Source organism: Mobula hypostoma, chromosome 11, assembly GCF_963921235.1.
Source record: "Mobula hypostoma chromosome 11, sMobHyp1.1, whole genome shotgun sequence".
NCBI classification, from domain to species: Eukaryota; Metazoa; Chordata; class Chondrichthyes; order Myliobatiformes; family Myliobatidae; genus Mobula; species Mobula hypostoma.
The window spans coordinates 45,511,815-45,530,741 of record NC_086107.1 but is presented as its reverse complement, the minus strand read 5'-3'; the positions used below and the strand labels follow the sequence as shown (position 1 = coordinate 45,530,741).

Genomic DNA, 18,927 nt, shown 5'->3' with positions numbered 1-18,927 from the left:
TGACGGTTGGACCATTGATTGGTCTCTTCTGCTTAATCTGCCATGGCCAGACTTCACACGCTGGGATAGGCAGATCCCCTACCTCACTGTGGGTCAAAGACCCGTCGGCTACTCTCACCTGGTTTAGCCCGTCTGCCGAGATGGTTTATTGGGGCATGGCTGCTGCACGTGTTACAGCTACTTGGAGCCAGAGGTGAGAGTTGAGCACCAGATGGGGACCAAAGGTGGACGAGCTGTCCTGAAAAGGGCACGGCAGGCCCCCCCCACCAGATATGCTACTCCTCCCTAGACGCCCCATACACCCCAGTTTTGCTAGTACCTCAACATAATCGTGTCTAACCAATCTTATAGTTTTTAGGATGAGGCAGTAAATTGGATTAGAGTTTAGCTTGGTGAGAGAAGCCAGAGAGTGGTAGTAAATGGTTACGTCTTGAGCGGGAGGACTGTGATTGGTGGAGTGCAGCAGGGATTGGTGCTGGGACCATTGTCTGTCATCTATATCAATTACCTGGATGATAATCTTAACTGGATCAGCAAATTTGTGGATGACACCAAGATTAGGGGTGTAGTGGACAGTGAGGAAGACTATCAGAGCTTGCAGCGGGGTCTGGACCAGCTGGAAAAATGGGCTGAAGGTGGCAGATGGAATTTAATGCAGACAAGTGCGAGGTGTTGCATTTTTGTAGGTCTTGCGCAGTGAACGGTAATGCACTGAAATGTGCTGTAGAAGAAAGGGATCCGGGAATAAAGGTCCACAATTCTTTGAAAGTGGTGTCACAGGTAGATAGGGTTGTAACGAAAGCTTTTGGTACATTGGCATTCATAAATTAATGTATTGAGTACAGGAGATGGGATGTTATGTTGAAGTTTTTCATAAGATGTTGGTGAGGCCAAATTTGGAGTACTGCATGCTGTTTTGTTCAACTACCTACAGGAAAGATGTAAATAAGGTTAAAAGAGTGCAGAGAAAATTTATAAGGATGTTGCTGGGACTGGAGGGCTTGAGTTATAAAGAAAGATTGAATAAGTTACAACTTTATTTCTTGGAATGTAGAAGGTTGAAGGGAGATTTGATAGAACTATACAAAATTATGAGGGGTATAGATAGGATAAATGCAAGCAGGTGTTTTCCACTAAGGGTGTCATGGTCCGGTCAGTTGACTCCTCATTTCAGTTAGTTTCCTTTTCCCTGTGTTCTACCGGGCTCCTTGATTAGGGCATCTGATCCTCATCCGAACCGGCAGTATAAAAACTCCAGCTTATATCTACTCGGTGCTGGACTGTCACACTGCAGCCTGTGCGGCAATGCACGTTCCGGGCTGCCGAAAATGGACTCCTCAGCCAGTGAGGCAATGCATGTTCTGGGCTGCCGAGAGTGGTGGATTCTAAGTGGCTTCGGTGCCTGGGGTTGCTTCGGGAATTCTGTCTCTTCGTGTTCAGCTAAGTGATTGCCGGTCGTTTGCCGCTTCATGTGCTACCCCGTTTCAAGATATGAGTTGTCTGTCGTTGTTTGGTTTTGTCGTCTTGTGTCCAGCTGAGGACTGCTGGCCATTTGTCACTCCTCCGAGCCAAGATATGAATTGTCTGTCTTTGTTTTTTGTCGTCCCGTGTCCAAATCCGAGCCCAGGCTCCGTGTCTGAGTCAAGTCCGAGTCTAGGCTCCGTGTCTGAGTCAAGTCCGAGCCCAGGCTCCGCGTCCGAGTCAAGACCGAGCCCAGGCTCCACGTCCAAGCTTGAGCCCGAGTCCACGCCCAGGCTCCTCCGGTTTGTTGTCCAACGTTTACGTCCATGTAAGCATCTAGTCCTCACTCTCCGGCCTTCCTGGCAACTATTAGTAAGATACACTTCTGTTAATGTTACCTCCATGTCTGTGTCCTACACTTGGGTCCACTCCCAAATGGCCCAGTGTAACAAAGGGAGGGTGGAATTGTAGCCAGAGGTCATGGGTTAAGGATTGAAGGGTGAAAAGTTTCAGGGGAACATGAAGGGAAACTTCTTTACTCAGAGGGTCATGAGTGGAAAAAGCTTCCAGCGCAAGTGGTGCATGCAAGCTCAATTTCAAAGTTTGAAAAGCTTGGATAGGTACATGGACGGTAGGGCTATGGTCCTGGTGCAAATCGAGGGGGTTAGGCATTTTAAATGGTTCAACACAGACTAGATGGGCTGAAGGGCCTGTTTCTGTGCTGTACTTGCCTGACTTTCTAAATATTTGTTTTTAGGTGTTCAAGTCTCTCTCATCTGAACCATCTGAGCTCTGTAACAGTGCCCAGTTCTGTCATTCATTCCTTCGAGCCTCTCTTGGTGTCACGTTCTCCACCCACTGTCTACAGGTAAAAGTGATCTGAGCCTTCTGCTCGAGATTCACCCCTAGAGCTGTCTATGCGTCAGACAACTGTGAAACCAGACTGCTCTCGATTTCACCCCCCTGGAGCGTCCAGCGTTTCGTCCATTCAAATTGTGTCTGCCAAGCTTTGTGGCGATCTTTTTCTCTTAGATGCTTAGCGTGCCCAAACCCCGATGAGTCACCAGCAGAAACTCACTCAACAACGCCTCAGGATGAGGAACATGACTGACTTTGCGACTTTATACTGCCAGCACAAAACCTTCATTTCATTATGGGCGAAATCAGCATAGTGTGTGAATCAATTTATGTTGCGCTTTCCTTTAATAATTAAAGTCATACTTGTATTTGGAGACCTCCTCATTTAAATGATTTTTTTCCATATGTATCGTGACTAGTATTTGAAAGAAATAGATGATTGTTCAATGAATGTTTGAAGGTTACGCTGTTAATAAGCATATGTCAGACCAGTTTTTCATATTTGTACAAAACTGACATATGTAGTTTTTTTAAATTTTGTGCCATGCATCAAAGGCGTGTATTGATTTGTAGGACGTTCTCCAGCTTTTGTTAAAAGTTCCTTTAGTTCCAGTGATTAATAGAAATTCCGGGGAGAGGCGTGTTCTGGAGAACTGATACTATTTATGTCTGATGACCTAGAAGGAAGTGCACCTTGTGGGAGTAAGATTGCGTAACGAAATTTCATGCGGGAACGAATTGGTAGTTTCTAAGCGAAGTGTTTTCGGTGGAGGGTGGTTTCTACAACTTCAGCTCCGAGTGACAGGATTTCGTCCGTGTTCTTTGTTGCTTAGAGATCTCTCGGTTTTCTTAGTTTGCAGGGTAGGATTCCTTGTATTCAACTAATTTTCTAAATAGCCGTCTGTTTATCAAGGTTTTGTGAATGTGTTGCTTTTGTAATCCTAACATGCTACTGAAAAGATTTAAAATCCAGTTCTGGGCTTGGTTGCGGTAACTAGCTCTGCTTGCTTTCACAACATTTCCACTGTGAAGGAGTGTGTGCATGCGACGAGTGCCGAGCGACTTTTTCTCATGAGAATTGCAGGTCTCTTAAATCACCTGCAGGCTGAACCGTAAGCAAGCCGAGCCTACAAGATCCAGCATCATTGTAGTTACGGAAATGTGAGTGTTACATTCGGTCGCTGCGGTGGAATAAATCTGAGATCGAGATCATCGAATTGCCATGTGAGTCTCTATCCTAAATCACACGGCAAGGAAATATAAGGCTGTTGTAAAAATGTGATGTTGAGCTGGAGAATAATATGCATGAATTCCGAAATCGTTTCATGCAGTCAATACACTTTAAAAAATAAATGTAAGGCAGTAAATGGTGAAAACGTCTGGCTAATTTTGGAATTATGAATTTTTCCGGCTGTTGTAATTTCTCAGGCTTATATTTGGAGAAAGTTTACATCGTTAGCCTATTCAAACACGTTATTTAGACTAAGTATATGCCGTGGAATATGAGTGTTTGAAGCTGCCCTTTTGCGTCTCTGTTAAATAAGTGTAGCTGTTGTGATTGACCGACAATGCATTATTAAAGCTCTGCTGCATTCTCTTAAAGTGCTGTGGGTGGAATGCTTATTGTGTCCTTCACTGGGTGCTGAAGTCTAAACCACAGCAGTGTTTCTGCCGTTCCTATTTTCGGCTCTCTAAACTGTTCTGCATACTTAAACGAAAGTTTTAAAGGACTCTAGATTATTTCTAACTCAAACTGATTTCTTGCTATAAGACTGCTTCAAGTGATCAAAAAATTCACAATTTTTTTCTACTTTTTAAAATTGATACTCTTTACTTGGGTAAATTGACTCATTGTAGAGGTTAATGGATGTAGACCATTCGATCCAACGGGTCAACAGTGTTCTTTATATTCTATGAGAGCTTCCACCCATTCCTCCAGCTCATCCAGTCCATTTGTTAGTCTTCAACCCACGAGTTCTTTCAGCATTTAGTTTTTTTTGCTGTTAGTTTCATTTGTTTTGTGTCTTTCATTGTAGTTTTCAGACCTGGAAGCTTATGTTGGCAGACTTATTCTTGAACCCCTATGACCAAACAAAATCATCAGAAGGGGCCATTCAGCCCATCAGGTTAATGTCAGCTCCCAGGGTAGCAATCCCATTCTTGGATTGCTTTAGCCATTAATCTCTATATAAGGGATAATTTAAACTAACCAACTAACCTGCTGAAAATTTAGTCATGTGGGAGTAAGCTGGATCACAAGGAAACCAAACGGTTACAGAGCAAATATAAAAAAAATTCTACATTGCAAGTTAACTCGGGTCCGTGGATCTTTGAGCCAGAAGTATGGAAGCATATCTGCATATATATCTGCATTCCTAGATCCCTCTGTTCTGCACTCCTCTGTGCCCTGCCATTCACTGTATAAATCTTACCCTGGTTTGTTGACCCAAAGTGCAACACCTAACACTTGTCTGCATTAACTTGCATCAGCCATTTTTCAGCCCATTTGTCCAGATGGTTCAGATCCCACTGCAAACCCTCCTTCCTTCCTTCTGAGGATAGCCATCCTTTCTGGCCACAACACTTCCAACCATCAAATTTGCTGATCCAGTTTACAATGTTCATCATGCAGATCATTAACGCAGATGACTATAAACAACAGACTCAGCACCAATCCCTGCAGCACACCACTAGTCACAGGCCTCCAGTCAGAGAGGCAACCATCTACTATCACTCACTGGCTTCTCCTGCAAAACCAATGTCGAATCCAATTTACTACCTCACCCTGACTGACAAGTGACTGAACATTCTTGACCTACCTCCCGACTAGGACTCCCGAACTTTGTGATTTTTATAAATAACTTGCATGAGGGAGTGGAGGGGTGCATTAGTAAGTTTGCAGATGACATGAAGGTTAGTAGAGATGTGGATAATGTAGAAGGTTGTCATGGGTTACAACAGGACATTGATAGAGTGCAGAGGTGGGCTGAGAATTGGTGGATGTAGTTTGACCCAGAAAATTTGAAGAGTCTGATTTGAAGGCAGAATACAGGGTTAATGATAGGATTCTTAGCATTGTGGAGGAATGGGGATCTTCCACTCAAGATGATGGGTTTGTTAAGGAGTTGTATGGTGTGTTGTCCTTCATTAGTTCGAGGACTGAGTACAAGATCCTTGAAGTAATGTTGCAACTCTGTTAATTCCTGTTTAGACCACACTTGGAATGTTGTGTTCATCTCTGGCTGCTGCATTATAGTGGAAGCTTAGAATTGGGTGCATAGGAGATTCACCAGGATGCTGCCTGGATCAGAGCGCATGTCTTATGAGGGGTAGGTTGTGCAAATTAGAGCTTTTTTGCTCTGGAGTGAAGTGGGGTGAGAGGTGACTTGACAGAGGTGTACAAGATGATAAGAGGCATAGATTGAGTGGATAGCCAGAGACTTTTCCCCAGGGTGGAATCAGCTAACAAAAGAGGACATAATTTTATGGTGAATGGAGGATATTCTCAGGGGGGATGTCAGCGGTGACTGTTTTTACTCAAAATGGTGAGTGCATGGAACACCCTGTAAAGGGTGTTGGTACAGGTGGATACATTAGGGGCACTTAGGGAACTTGGATAGACACGTGGTTGATAGAAAAATGGAAGGCAACGTAGGAGGCAATGATTAGATTGATCTGGAGTGGGTAAAAAGATCATCACAACATCCTGGGCCAAAGGACCTGCATTATGGTGTAATGTTCTCTGTTCTATGATTTGTTGAATGTGGAGGCTGATAGGGTGAAAGATGCGAGACAAGGAAACTTGATTTTCACCCAGTCATGGTGGAGATGGATAGTGTGCAGAGGCATAGGAAATAGATGAGATAAAGTCAAGGGCTCTCAACTGTGGTAGTGGGAAAGCCACAGTTCAGGAAGGAGTAGCATATCTTAGAAGCACCCCTGTGGTAAGTCTTGCCATTGGTGTAAATGCACGGAACTGGGGGAGTGCTATGGAGTCTTTTTTTATGGCATTGTGGAATCAAATATATCTGTGGTAGATAGAGGTTTATAATAAACATTGCTTGCTAGCCATCTCCTGAGATAGGACCGAGTGATAAGGGAAAGGAAGAGTCAAAAATAATAACATTTTCAAGCTCTGCAGGAAGCAGGTAGCCACAGCAATGCTGTTGTTAATGTAACTATAAAGGATTTGCAGGAGGGTTCTGAGTTGGACTTAACTAAAAAGTATTCCACATATCACACGCTAACTCTGGTGTAACTTGGGGTCTTGATAGTTTCCTTTGGTCTGGAGGAGTGAGTGAATGAAGGTGAAATTATTCAATGTGATGACAAAGTAAAAGGATTATGCATCCATGGCAAAGATGACCCTTTTGGGACCAGAGGGATGAGAAGCTGTCAGAGTGATGGATGGCATCAAAGATGGGAAGGGACTGGAACAGGGGAAGGGATCAAGTCAGAATATTAAGAAATAAATTCTGTGGATGGGAGCACACTGAAACAAAGGGTCTCTAAGAGCCATTCTGCTTGTGGATTTAGGCAGGAGGTAGAAGTGGGCTGTTCATTGCTAGGAGACTGCAAGGCTAGACGTTGTGAAGGACAATTCCTCTGATGTGAATTTATAGCCTCATGTTTGGTGTGAGAATATCTGAGAACTAATGTTTAGCCTCTGCAAAATAGCTCTGGAGGTTACAGCTGAATACTACTTTAATGCTAATTAAATGAATATAATTTTCCACATAGGTACTCTTGAGATGTCATGTTGGGTGAAAGTTAAGCAAATAGTGTGGGGACATGCTATAATAATAATCAATCCAATTAGAATGAAGGCCGAAATTGCCTGGAATTTGTATTGTAACAAACCAGGTGATAAAAATCAATCATGGTTTATGTTCTCATCAGGACTGGGCTCCAGAATCTCTTTTTATCAGCAGATTGTACAGCTTGATGTTGTTATTGAGTCAGTTTAAAATGCATAGGGTTGTCCTTTTCCAATTACTTGTATTCCACAGCTTTCGGTTTTCCACTTGACCCTTTATTTCATTTGCTTTGTACCATGATTCATTTTTGTGTCGAGTCATAAACCACAGAAACAGAGCCCACTCTGTCCGTGTGGACCACAAAAAATTGCACACGAATAGGGTGTTTATACTAAACTCATCTCAATTACCTGCACTTGGTCTGCAGTCACATCAAAGAATGTTTTAACTGGATCAACTTCTTTCAAAATTCATAATTTGAAAGATTGATTTCAGAGTTTTTACTTGTTCTTAGTAGGAATCTGAATCCATCTTCTAGGTAATTACAATACAAGTTCATTTTGCATATTTGATACCAGTCACTGGCAAGGCCTTACTGGGTTCAAGCTTATTGAGGGCTAAAATTTATCCTTAATGTATAAGGTCAACTTCTAAAGCAACACACACCAAATGCTGGAGGAACTCAGCAGGCCAGGCAGCATCTATGGAAAAGAGTAAACAGTCATGTTTCAGGCCAAGCCCCTTCATCAGGAAATTTCTCCTCACCTCTGTTCTTCTGAGGCTGTGTCCTCTGGTCTTAGACTCTCCCGCCGTAGTTCGCTACATCCACTCTATCAAGGCCTTTCACCATTCGATAGGTTTCAATTAGGTCACTCCTCATTCTTCTGAAGATGGTGGAAGTTACAGAGAATGATGTGTTGGATGCAGAGGCTAATGGGGTGGTGAGGACAAGAGGAACTATATCCGTGCCAAGGCAACAGGAAGATGGGGTGAGAGCAGATATTCAGGAAATGGAGGAGATGTGTGCGAGTGCAGTAGCATTGGTGGAGGAAGGGAAACACCATTCTTTGAAGGAGGAGGACATATGTAATGTCCCAGAAAGGAAAACATCATCCTGGGAACAGTTACGGTGGATGCAAATGCACTGAGAAAAGGGATTATTATTTTTACAGGAGACAGCATGAGAAGAGGTATAGTCAAGATAACTATGGGAGTTGGTAGGTTTATAAAAGATACTGGTAGTATGTTCCCAGAGATGGAGATAGAAGTCGTGAAAATGGAGCAAGGTGTCAGAAAAGGACCAAATGAATTTAAGGGTAGGGAGGATGCAGGAGGCAAATTTGATGAAATCGACGAGCTTAGCATTGGTACATGAGGCAGCAATGCCGTCATCAATGAAAAGGTAGGAATGGCTGGGGTCTATGTGGGTGCCTATGGCTGCATCTTGGGTTTGGAGAAAGTGGGAGGAGTTGGGAGCTAAATTGTTGAGTGTGAGGACCAGTTACGCAAGATGGTGGAGAGAAACTCATTGGGTCTGTTGTCAGCAAAGAGGCGGAGAGCTTGAAGGCCTTCTCGATGGTGGGGGGGGGGAGCTGCAGGAATGAAATGTTTGAGGCTGAAGATGTTGAAAATGAGGTGGTTAGGGCCAGGGAATTGAAAGTTGTTGTGGGGATCTTGTATTGAGAGACATTTTGGTATTGCGAACACAGATTACGTATGAAGTATTCCAAATCTTAAATGAAAAATAACAAACATTCACCCTCTGAAACTTTATCACTTCATCTTTACCTCTGAGCTCATGTGGAAGAACTTCCCTTTACTGTGTTTTTTGATGTTAACAAATGCTTTCATATGTTGGATCATTGACTGGACTATTGATACCAACTTGTGGCTGATTAAATGCTGCCTCCATAGTTTCAATTGAAAATGCTGTTGAAATGTTCACATTTGCAAATCTTCTCCCATCTTAATGACATCAGAGGATTCTATAGTAATACTAATGCTGCAGATTGGAGATTTTCTAACATCATTGACGTAGATATTTCTCAGAGTATCAAGCCATTTAGGAGAACTAAGTTTTATTTATGCTTTTGCTCAGTTGTGAGATTTAGATTGGTGTTGAATTATTCTCTCTATGGTAGGCTATCATACTCTTCTATTAAATTCTGTTCTCAGGAAGGTTTCACCGAATGTGCTTGTCTCATGGCTTCTATTTGACTCAAATGGTGACATTAATCAATGGATAAAAGTGCAATAGAACTCTGTTGGGAGCTCCAGGCTATCTTGTGGTTAATGAGCAGAACAACATCATGAGGTTGCATTCAATTCATCTAACAGCTAAGGGTATCTGTTCACTTTGCATTATGAGGACATTTTTTTAAACGTCTGGTCATGCACTGAAGTCAGTGATGATGAACTCATCAGATTTAGGATACTTGTAAAATTATCCTTCATTAGATCTAGATTGGTCACGGTGGGTTTAGATGATGTAGTTGCAAAGCTGTGAACCAAATGGGGGAAAAAAAAGCATTCTATTTTCAGAGCTTGGTGTAGGGATTCCAATTGTGTAAACTTGTGAAATACATCGAGTGCTTGCTATTTAAGAATCTGATTTGAAGGTGGCTTCAAGCTAAACAACTTATTTTGCTGAAAGTACTGGAGTGAAGTTTGGGTTGGAAGTCAGTATACGAGGAAATTTGTCAGTTCAGTTTACAGGCTCTGGATCTTAAGGAAAGGTGTGGAATTTGATGAGTGGTGAGATTTTCTGAATGTTCAAACAAATGAAAGATATGTCTTTACTGAGTTTAATAGCAGAACACCACAGAATAAGGCTTATTTTATGGGAGTGGTGGCTAAAAACATGGTCCACAACTTCCCGTTTCTTCGAAAGAAAACTTTACTGCCAATTTAATATCATATTACTGGAGGATGTGTTTGTTGTCTTGAGGCAAATTAGGGTGGTTAAACCCCCAGTGCCTGACGATATGTTCCTTCAGACCCTGTGGGAGGCTAATACAGCAATTACAGGGGCCTGGGCAGAGATATTTAAATCACTCTTAGCCACTGGTGATGTGCTGGAGGATTAGACGATAGCTAATGTTGTTCCATTGTTTAAGAAAGGCTCCTAAGAATAAGCCAGGAAATTATTGGCCGGTGAGCCTCACGCCAGTAGTGGGAAAGTTATTGGAAGGTGTTCTAAGGGAGCAGATGTATAAGTATTTGGATAGACAGGAACTGATTAGGGACAGTCAACATTGTTTTGTGTATGGTAGGTTATGTCTAAACAAGCTTGTCGAGTTTTTTTGGGGAAGTTAACAGGAAAGTCGATAAAGGCAAGGCAGTGGATGTTGTCCACATGAACATTCACAAGGTCTTTGACAAGGTCCTCTATGGGAGTTTGGACATGAAGGTTCAGTCACTTGGCTTTCAAGACATCGTAGTAAATTAGATTGGACATTGGGTTTGCAGAAGAAGCCATAGTGTGGTAGCAGGTGGTTGTCTGACTGGAGGCCTGTGACTAGTGGTGCGCCACAGGGTTTGGCACTAGGTCTTTTGTTGTTTGCCATCCACATCAGCAATCTGGATGATGTGGTAAACTGGATCAGAATATTTGTGGATCACAGCAAGATCGGGAGAGTAGAGGACAGCGAGGAAGAATATCAGAACTTGCAGGATCTGGACCAGCTGGAAAAATGACAGATGGAATTTAATGCAGACAAGTGTGACTTGTTGCACTTTGGGAGGACTAACAAGGGTAGATCTTACATGGTGAACAGTAGGGCATGGAGGAGTGTGGTAGGGATTTGGGAATACGGATTTGTATTTCCTTGAAAGTGGTTTTACAGGTAGACAAAAGCTTTTGGCTCATTGGCCTTCATAAATCACAGAATTAAGTACAGGAGTTGGAATGTTATGTTGAAATTGTATAAGAAGTTGCTAAGACCTAATTTGGAATACTGTGTCCAGTTTTAGTCACCTACCTACAGGAAAGATGTCAATAAGGTTGAAAGAATGCTGAGAAAATTTACAAAGATATTGCAGGGAGCTTTAGGGAAAGATTGAATACGTTAGGACTTTACTCCCAGAATGCAGAAGATTGAGTGGAGATTTGATAGGACATAAATTTATAAGGGGAATAGGTAGGGTACATGCAAGCAAGGTTTTTCCACTGAAGTTAGATAAGACTGCGACTAAAGGTCATGGGTTAAGGGTGAAAGTTGAAATCCTTAAGGGGAAAATTAGGGGGAATTTATTCACTCAGAGGGTGGTGTGAGTGGGGAGCAAATTGCTGGTGCAAGTGTGGAATACTGGGTCTGTTTCAACATGCAAGAGAAATTTGGATATGTACATGGATGGGAGGGTTATGGAGGGCTGTGGTCCTGGTGCTGGTCAATGAGACTGCAGATTAATGATTCAGCATGGATTAGATGGGTTGAAAGGCCTGTATCTGTGCTTGTAGTGTTCTATGACTCATTGTTAGTAATGAAACTTTGGTTGACTTCATACGAAATAAATTCAGATTACTTTGTAACAAATAGCTCAAAGTTTACCTTTGGATATGGTATGCAAATTACCAAGATCTCCTTATGAATCACATGAAGTAGTTATTTTATACTTTATCCCCTTTTGTTTTTACAATATTACATTTACTGGATCTTGTTGCAGATTAAATGCCCTAAGAGGATTAATATAATGCTAATGAGTGAGCACATGCAGTGAATATTTTTCCATACCTATAACCATAGGCAACTCCCATGTTATGGCTGTTGGAGTAATGGAAGTTTGCCCTCAGAATCTCAAATCACTACCCAAAAAAATTTGAGATAGAGAATAAAATTCACTTTCACAGAATTTATTAAAAAGTAAGCAATCAAACTCAAAATTCAGTTTAACTTTTGTTTCTTGGGTATGAGAAGATGGCACAGCTTCATGTTATGGAAAACCCTGATACGGAGAGCTGAGGATGTCCATTCGCCCTGCATTGCAAGAGGACATTGTTTTTCCCAATTCTATCTATGCATTGGTCAGCGATAATGAACTCATCGGATTTGGATGCTTGTGAGATTACTTTTCACTAGATCTAGGTTGTTCAAAGTTAAAAGTACAAATATGTCAGCATATACAACCGTGAGATTCATTTTCAAGTGGGTATACTCATTAGATCCATTGAATAAAAATCATAACAGAATAGATGAAAGACCACCCAAGTAGGGCATTCGACTAGAGTGCAGAAGGCAACAAGCTGTGCACGTACGAAAAGTTAATCTGCCGGTCCATGAGGCATTGATCATGTGGAGAGCCAGAGGCTTTTCCTCAGGGCCGAAATGACTAACACAGGGGGGCATAGTTTTAAGGTGCGTGGAAGTAGGTATGAGCGGGATGTCGGAGGTAAGTTTTTCCACACAGAGTGGTGGGTGTGTGGAATGCACTGCCAGTGATGGTGGTAGAGGCGGATACGATAGGGTCTTTTAAGATGCTCTTTCATAGGTACTTGGAGCTTAGAAAAATAGAGGGCTATGTGCTAGGGAAATTTTAGATGGTTTCTAGAGTAGGTTACATGGTCGGTACAACATTGTGGGCTGAAGGTTCTGTAATGAGACTGCAGATTAATGATTCAGCATTGACTAGATGGGTTTCTATGTTCTATGATCTATTGGTTGTGGGAGCATTTCAATGATGGAGCAAGTGAAGTTATCCCCTTTGGTTCAAGAGTCTGATGGTTTAGGGGTAGTAACCCTTCCTGAACGTGGTGGTGAGAGTCCTGAGGCTCTCGTGCCTTCCTGATATCAGCAGTGGGAAAAGAGCATGCCCTGATGATGGATGCTGTTTTTCTGTGGCAATATTTCATGTAGTTGTGCTCAAGGTGGGGAGGGTTTTACTCATGATGTACTGGGCTGAATCCACTGCTTTTTGTAGGTTTTCCCATTCAAGGGCATTGGTGTTTCCATATCAGGCTGTACCAACCAGTCAATATATTCTCCACTACACATCTATAGAAGTTTGTCAAAGTTTTAGATGTCATGCTGAATCTCTGGAAACTCCTAAGGAAGTGGAGGTGCTGTTGTGCTTTCCTTGTAATTTCACTTGCATGCTGGGCCCAAGGCAGGTCCTCCAAAATAACACCACTTTGGAATTTAAAGTTACTAACCCTCTCCACCTCTAGTCTTCTGATGAGGCCTGGCTCACGGACCTCGAGCTGTAGTTGATAAAGAGCATCCTGATGTATGTACCTTTGTTGTCCAGATGTTCCAGGGTTGAGTGAAGAGCCAGTGAGATGGCAGCTGCTGTGGATCTGTTGTTCCGGTCGGAAAATTGGATCTAAGTTGGTTCTCAGGCAGGAGTTGATGTATTTTATCCCAGCTTCTCAAAACACTTCATCACTGTGGATGTACAAACGTAAATGTTACTGGGTGATAGTCATTGAGGTGGATCACAACTTTCAGAGTGGGTTAAGATGCTCTAGTTTCAAAGCTTTCTACCAATTATCTTTAAATTGTTTCATAGGTGCCTTTAGTTTACTCTAAGATTTAAGCTACTAATCTGTGCAGACTCTTTGACTGAATGATTTTAACAATTTTCCTGAACTCGTGCAATGAAAGATGTATTAAATGGTCCTTTGTGGAGTTATTAGTACACAAAATTCTTGCAGTTTGCATGCATAATGATGATTGCTTAAATATAAAGTGCTTGGCATGATGCAGAATTTTCTCAGGAGACAATGATGTTTTGTATAAATGGAAACCTTGCAGAAGCACTTCGAACATTTTTGGCTTGAAAATGTTTTGTGCTTTGAGGTAAACCTATTGAGGTAACACTCTTTTTCCCAATGGTATCTGGAACGATCCAAGGTGAGAAAAATCAGTTCTTCTGGTCACAGTGGTATAGTTAATTTAGTTGAGTCGTTTGAAGTAACATTTCTATTCGACTCCCAAATGGATCATCAAAACATACAATATGTCCATTATCATTCAGCTGTTTAGGCCATGCCCACTTCCTTGTTTAGCCCGGAGTCATACAGTTTGTGGTCTCCTTGTGCTCTTCAGCATTTTTCCACCTCCACAATCTTTTTAGGTAGCAAATTCCAAACTCACTTACTCTGTGGATGTAAAACGTGAGTTAACTATCCTTCTAGAAATGAACTAAGATCAGTAACTTGGAGACATAGATTTTTTTGCCAAGGGGAAAAAAGATCATTTTCGTTTAGCCTGAATAAGTTTTGATTTTACACATCTAATTTAAATTTTCTCCATAGTTTATCTTATTCCAAATAGATCTCTCCAACTGAGCCATTGCTGTAATTCTCCAATCCTGGTAACATTCTTGCAAATTTCCTGTGTGTGTGCTATTCTGTTAGTCCTGTCATGGGGTGATCAGAGCTGTACAGGCTACTATGATCTAACGTTGTTTTGTACAAGTCTGGCTCAACATCTTGGATGTTTTTAGGACTTAAGTACAGGTGTCCCCTGCTTTTCGAACGTTTGCTTTACGAAACCTCACTGTTACAAAAGACCTACATTAGTACCCTGTTTTCGCTAACAGAAGGTGTTTTCACTGTTAAGAAAAAGGCAGCGCACGCCCTGAGCAGCTGCTCTCCCCCGTATTCGGAACTGCATTCTAGCCGGCATTGCTTAAACACGTGCCTGTGAGCAGCCGTTTGCAAGATGAGTTCTACGGTATTGGAAAAGCCTGAAAGAGCTCGTAAGGGTGTTACACTTAGCGTAAAACTAGACATAATTAAGCGTTTTGATCGTGGTGAATGAAGTAAGGACTAAGTGAGTTTGGCTTGTGCAAGCTGACGAAGATGATGTTGAAGAGGTTTTGGCATCCCATGACCAAGAACTGATAGATGAAGAGCTGATGCAATTGGAAGAGGAAAGGATAACAATCGAAAACGAATGAGTAATGATAAAGTACGACTTTAACTTTGAAAGGGTACATAGGTTTAGGGGATATTTGCAGGATGGTTTGAGTGCTTACAAAGAACTGTATGATAGAAAGATGCACGAGGGTCAGCAGTGAAGCAAGCCTTCCACATCAGCCACAGCAGACGACGAACCTCAATCTTCAACATTCGAGTCATAGGAGAAGATGAGCTGCCTGCTCTAATGGAAACAGATGATGAGATGACACCCTGGTGTCCCAACACCCAGGCCGCGGGCAGATACCGATTTGCAGAGAATGCAGCAGTAGCCGGGAGACACACAGCACATCTTTAAGAAAAAAGCTGAAATAAACATGCTAATTAATTAGCTGCCGCCCGGCACGTATTTGTTGGCCCAGATCAGAGGCAATGCAATCGGCAATCGGCACTCGGCACTGACCTGGGCCGACAATTACGTGCCAGGCGGCACCTAATTAATTAGCATGTTTATTTCAGCTTCTTTCTTAAAGATGTGCTGTGTGCCTCCCGGCTACCGTTGCATGCTTTGTGGATCGGTATCGGTTCGCTGCCCGGAGGGTGGAGGCCACTGCACCACCCAAACTCTGACGACTCAGTCTAACACACCACCATCAGTGTGCTCCGCGCTTTCCCAATTCCAGTAAGTGATACTACACTGTACATACATTATTTCTACTTTATATCAGCTGTGTATTTTTACGTGTTATTTGGTATGATTTGGCAGCTTCATAGCTTAAAGGTTACTGGAGAGCGCTTGCGCCGTGTTTTTGCCGATGGCTCTTGCGTGAGATTTTCGTTGCGGAGAACAGTTCAGGCAATGATTGTGGAAAAGTATTACTACTTTATATAGGCTGTGTATTTATCATATCATTCCTGCTTTTACTATATGTTACTATTATTTTAGGTTTTGTGTGTTATTTGGCATGATTTGGTAGGTTATTTTTGGGTCTGCGAATGCTCACAAAATTTTGCCATATAAATGGTAATTGCTTCTTTGCTTTACGACATTCCGGCTTATGAACCGTTTCATAGGAACGCTCTACCTTCAGATGGTCGGGGAAACCTGTACCCTTTATTTCATCATAAGCCTATCAACCATTTTTTTTTGTCTGACCACCTTGAGGAATATGTATATGTATAATTGGAGATCAATAACCTATACTTAATATCCTACCACTTATTATTGTGTTCTTTATTATAATGCAATATATGAGATGGCTTGTGTTCATTGATTGCATGTCCATAAGGTGATGCTTGGCTGAGGAGTGTCTGTAAGTAAGGTGACTCTGACAGAAAATGATATTGTGGTGGGATGGATTATTGGGTGGAGGTGTTGATCAGCCTTGCTGCTTGGGGAAAGTAACTGTTTTTAAGTCTGGTGATCCTGGCACAGATGCTGCATAGCCTCCTGTCTGATTGGATAGGACTGACAGTCCATGAGCAGAGTGGCCTGGATTCTTCATGATGTTACTGACCTCTTTCTGGCCCCTTTCTATATATATATTACGGTGAGCTGGTGCCTGTGATGCATTTTAAAACCTTCCTGTCTACAGTAGTGCAGTTTCCATAACATGCAGTGATATAGCATGTTAGTATGCTCTCTTCTGCACACCTGTTGAATGATGTGAGTTCTGAAGTGCATAGTCCAGCTCTCTCCAGCCTCCTCAGAATCAAACAATAATGCATCCTGCAGTTTTTCAGAACGGTTTCAAATTTCCCTATTTAAGAACATTTGTGCCAATGTCAGAATTTTGGGAAGTACCTGTAGTAATGGTGGGCACCTTTAATTTTATTGTTAACCTCATAGCAATATCTGGCTAGCTGTGTTGCGTCTTAAAGCTATTTCTCGTCTCTTTGTAATTAGACAATTTTCATGAGCTCAAATAGAAGTTGCCTTCTCTCCTCCTCAAGATTTTGCTAGGTATTCAGCAAATAAGCAGTAACTGGCAGTGGGTGTGGGCGATACTGCTAAGAAAGGTCAGAACGAATAGAACTTTTTGAGTTTGCATTTTCTTTTATTATTTGGACTGCCCACGCAGTACTGAATTGAGCATGATGTTTAGGTCAACAGTAAGCATCACTTGAGCATGAAAGGAATGCCCAGATAGTAAAAATACATATTTGTGATAACATAATGTGTTATAATTCTAGGCCTGACCCCTCATCCCTCTCGATGACACTGCAACCTTGCTTGTAATTTGCCTTCAAGTACAAATAACGATTTAAGTACTTTCAGAAATTGAGCTCAGATACTGCACTGGGCAAAGTTTGGATTTATTAAATGTATACCACAGTGTTTGTTTTTATTTAAGAAACAAGTATCAGTATTATTTTTGTCATTTAGTTTAAGATTAATAATCTTTGTAGCTATATTAAAACATTTTATTTTCAGTCAAACACTTGGCCTGAGTAATTTGGGGGTAAAGACAGACTGTTTCTCATGTGAAACTGGACGGTTGGTGTGTGCCTGGGTAGAAGATAGTCACTTTTTCAGAGCATACATTTGAAAGCATGTGATCTACTTGCTGCATTTGTGGGTTCTTTGGGTCCCTCCAATTTCTACCATTGTGTGAGACTCTATTGCAAGTAAGGTTGCAGCATGAGAAAGTCAGGCAATTTGGGGTCACAAGTTCCAGTTAAACTGATTCATCTCATCTTGGCAAATCCATCCCACTATCCCCATTCCCTATTCCTCTCCTTTTCCGCAAGCATGCACATTACTGATGTGTTTTAAGGCTTATTGGGTGTGGTTAGGAAGTGTAGTGAGTCAAAGCACAGCTCTTTGTTCATTGTGTGACAAGGCAGGTTACACTGCTTTTAGCTGTCACCTGTATCTCAACCATGACTTTGTTGCTGTATTCTGCAGGGAAATTTTGCAATGTTGCAATCAAATTCAGCTAGAGCATGTGTTCAGATAACCAGTCAGTTGGGAAATATTGCACACAGAGTTGATATCAATGGAGAATGTAGTAACTTCTACTTTGAAAAAGGCACACTGGACAACTTCATGCCCAAGAAACAACTTTATCTCAAACTTCAAAACCGTTATGCATATACAGAGGCCTTTTACAACCCGTACAGCATGGCAGGTACACTATATACAGAGCCCACCAGAAATAAAAAGAACGGAAGTAGAACTTCCTAATTAGTATTAACTTGCTTTTAATAATGCTCACATTACAACAGAGAAGGATGGCTGTGAGGGACATGGTTCAGTTCTAGTTAGTTAAATATGTTCAAGTTGCTTAAAAATAAGTTTTAATTGGCTAACTTTGTTTGTGAAGGCCTCAAGGGAATTCAAGACAAAAGTGGTTCTGAAATCTTAGCAGAAAATGCTGGAAACACTGAGGCAGCACTTGAAAAATAAGAGAGTTACTGCTTCAGGTTGAAGGTCCTTCATCAGAATTGGATCTAAAACATTAACTATGTGCTTTAATGTGCAGAGTGTTTCCTGCATTTCTTTTATTTCTGATTTCCAGCACTTCTTTTAAAAAAAAAAATTTTTCTTCTATTGAAGTTTCAGCACTTAAGAATGCAGCTGTGTCTTAAGTCTGGACTGTCCTTGCTGAATGGAATGGGTGATCACCTTTTATGATGGAAATAAATTTGCCAGGTTATTTTATATTATTGTGGTTGATGTGCATCATGTTGTAACAAACCTTCTGTATTATTTGCACAGTGAGTCCAATTTTTTTCAAATCAGTACAGGCAAGAAAATATTGAGACTTTATTCAACCTGACAAGTCAATCTCCACTTCCTGTTTGTCGTTTAAGAACCAGCTGCCATAGTGGAAAGGATTGCATGATGGCGGATCTGTTGTCTTTAAGCCTGCTTTCTCTGTTGTGTTTGAAGGATATATTATAACATTAGTAATGCAGGTGGAATAAGGAGAAATCTTGCTAACGTAACTGTAAACTGGCCTTGAATCTCATTGGTAGTTTTTTCCTTAT

The 18,927-nt window shown here is 41.6% G+C and overlaps 1 protein-coding gene across 9 annotated transcripts in view; it reads left to right on the top strand.

Moving 5' to 3' along the window:
* The window catches only part of plekha7b (pleckstrin homology domain containing, family A member 7b), a 423,431-nt gene that overhangs the window by 163,648 nt on the left and 240,856 nt on the right, over nt 1–18,927 (top strand). Inside the window, exon 1 of one of the 9 annotated variants that reach the window (XM_063061939.1) lies at nt 2,775–3,180. The exons of 7 other annotated variants lie outside the window; for them this stretch is intronic. The gene's annotated coding sequence lies outside the window, so the exon portion shown is untranslated. Of the gene's footprint in view, nt 1–2,774; nt 3,181–3,228; nt 3,544–18,927 lie in introns of those variants that run through there. One more of the 9 variants, XM_063061942.1, reaches the window with a different exon arrangement.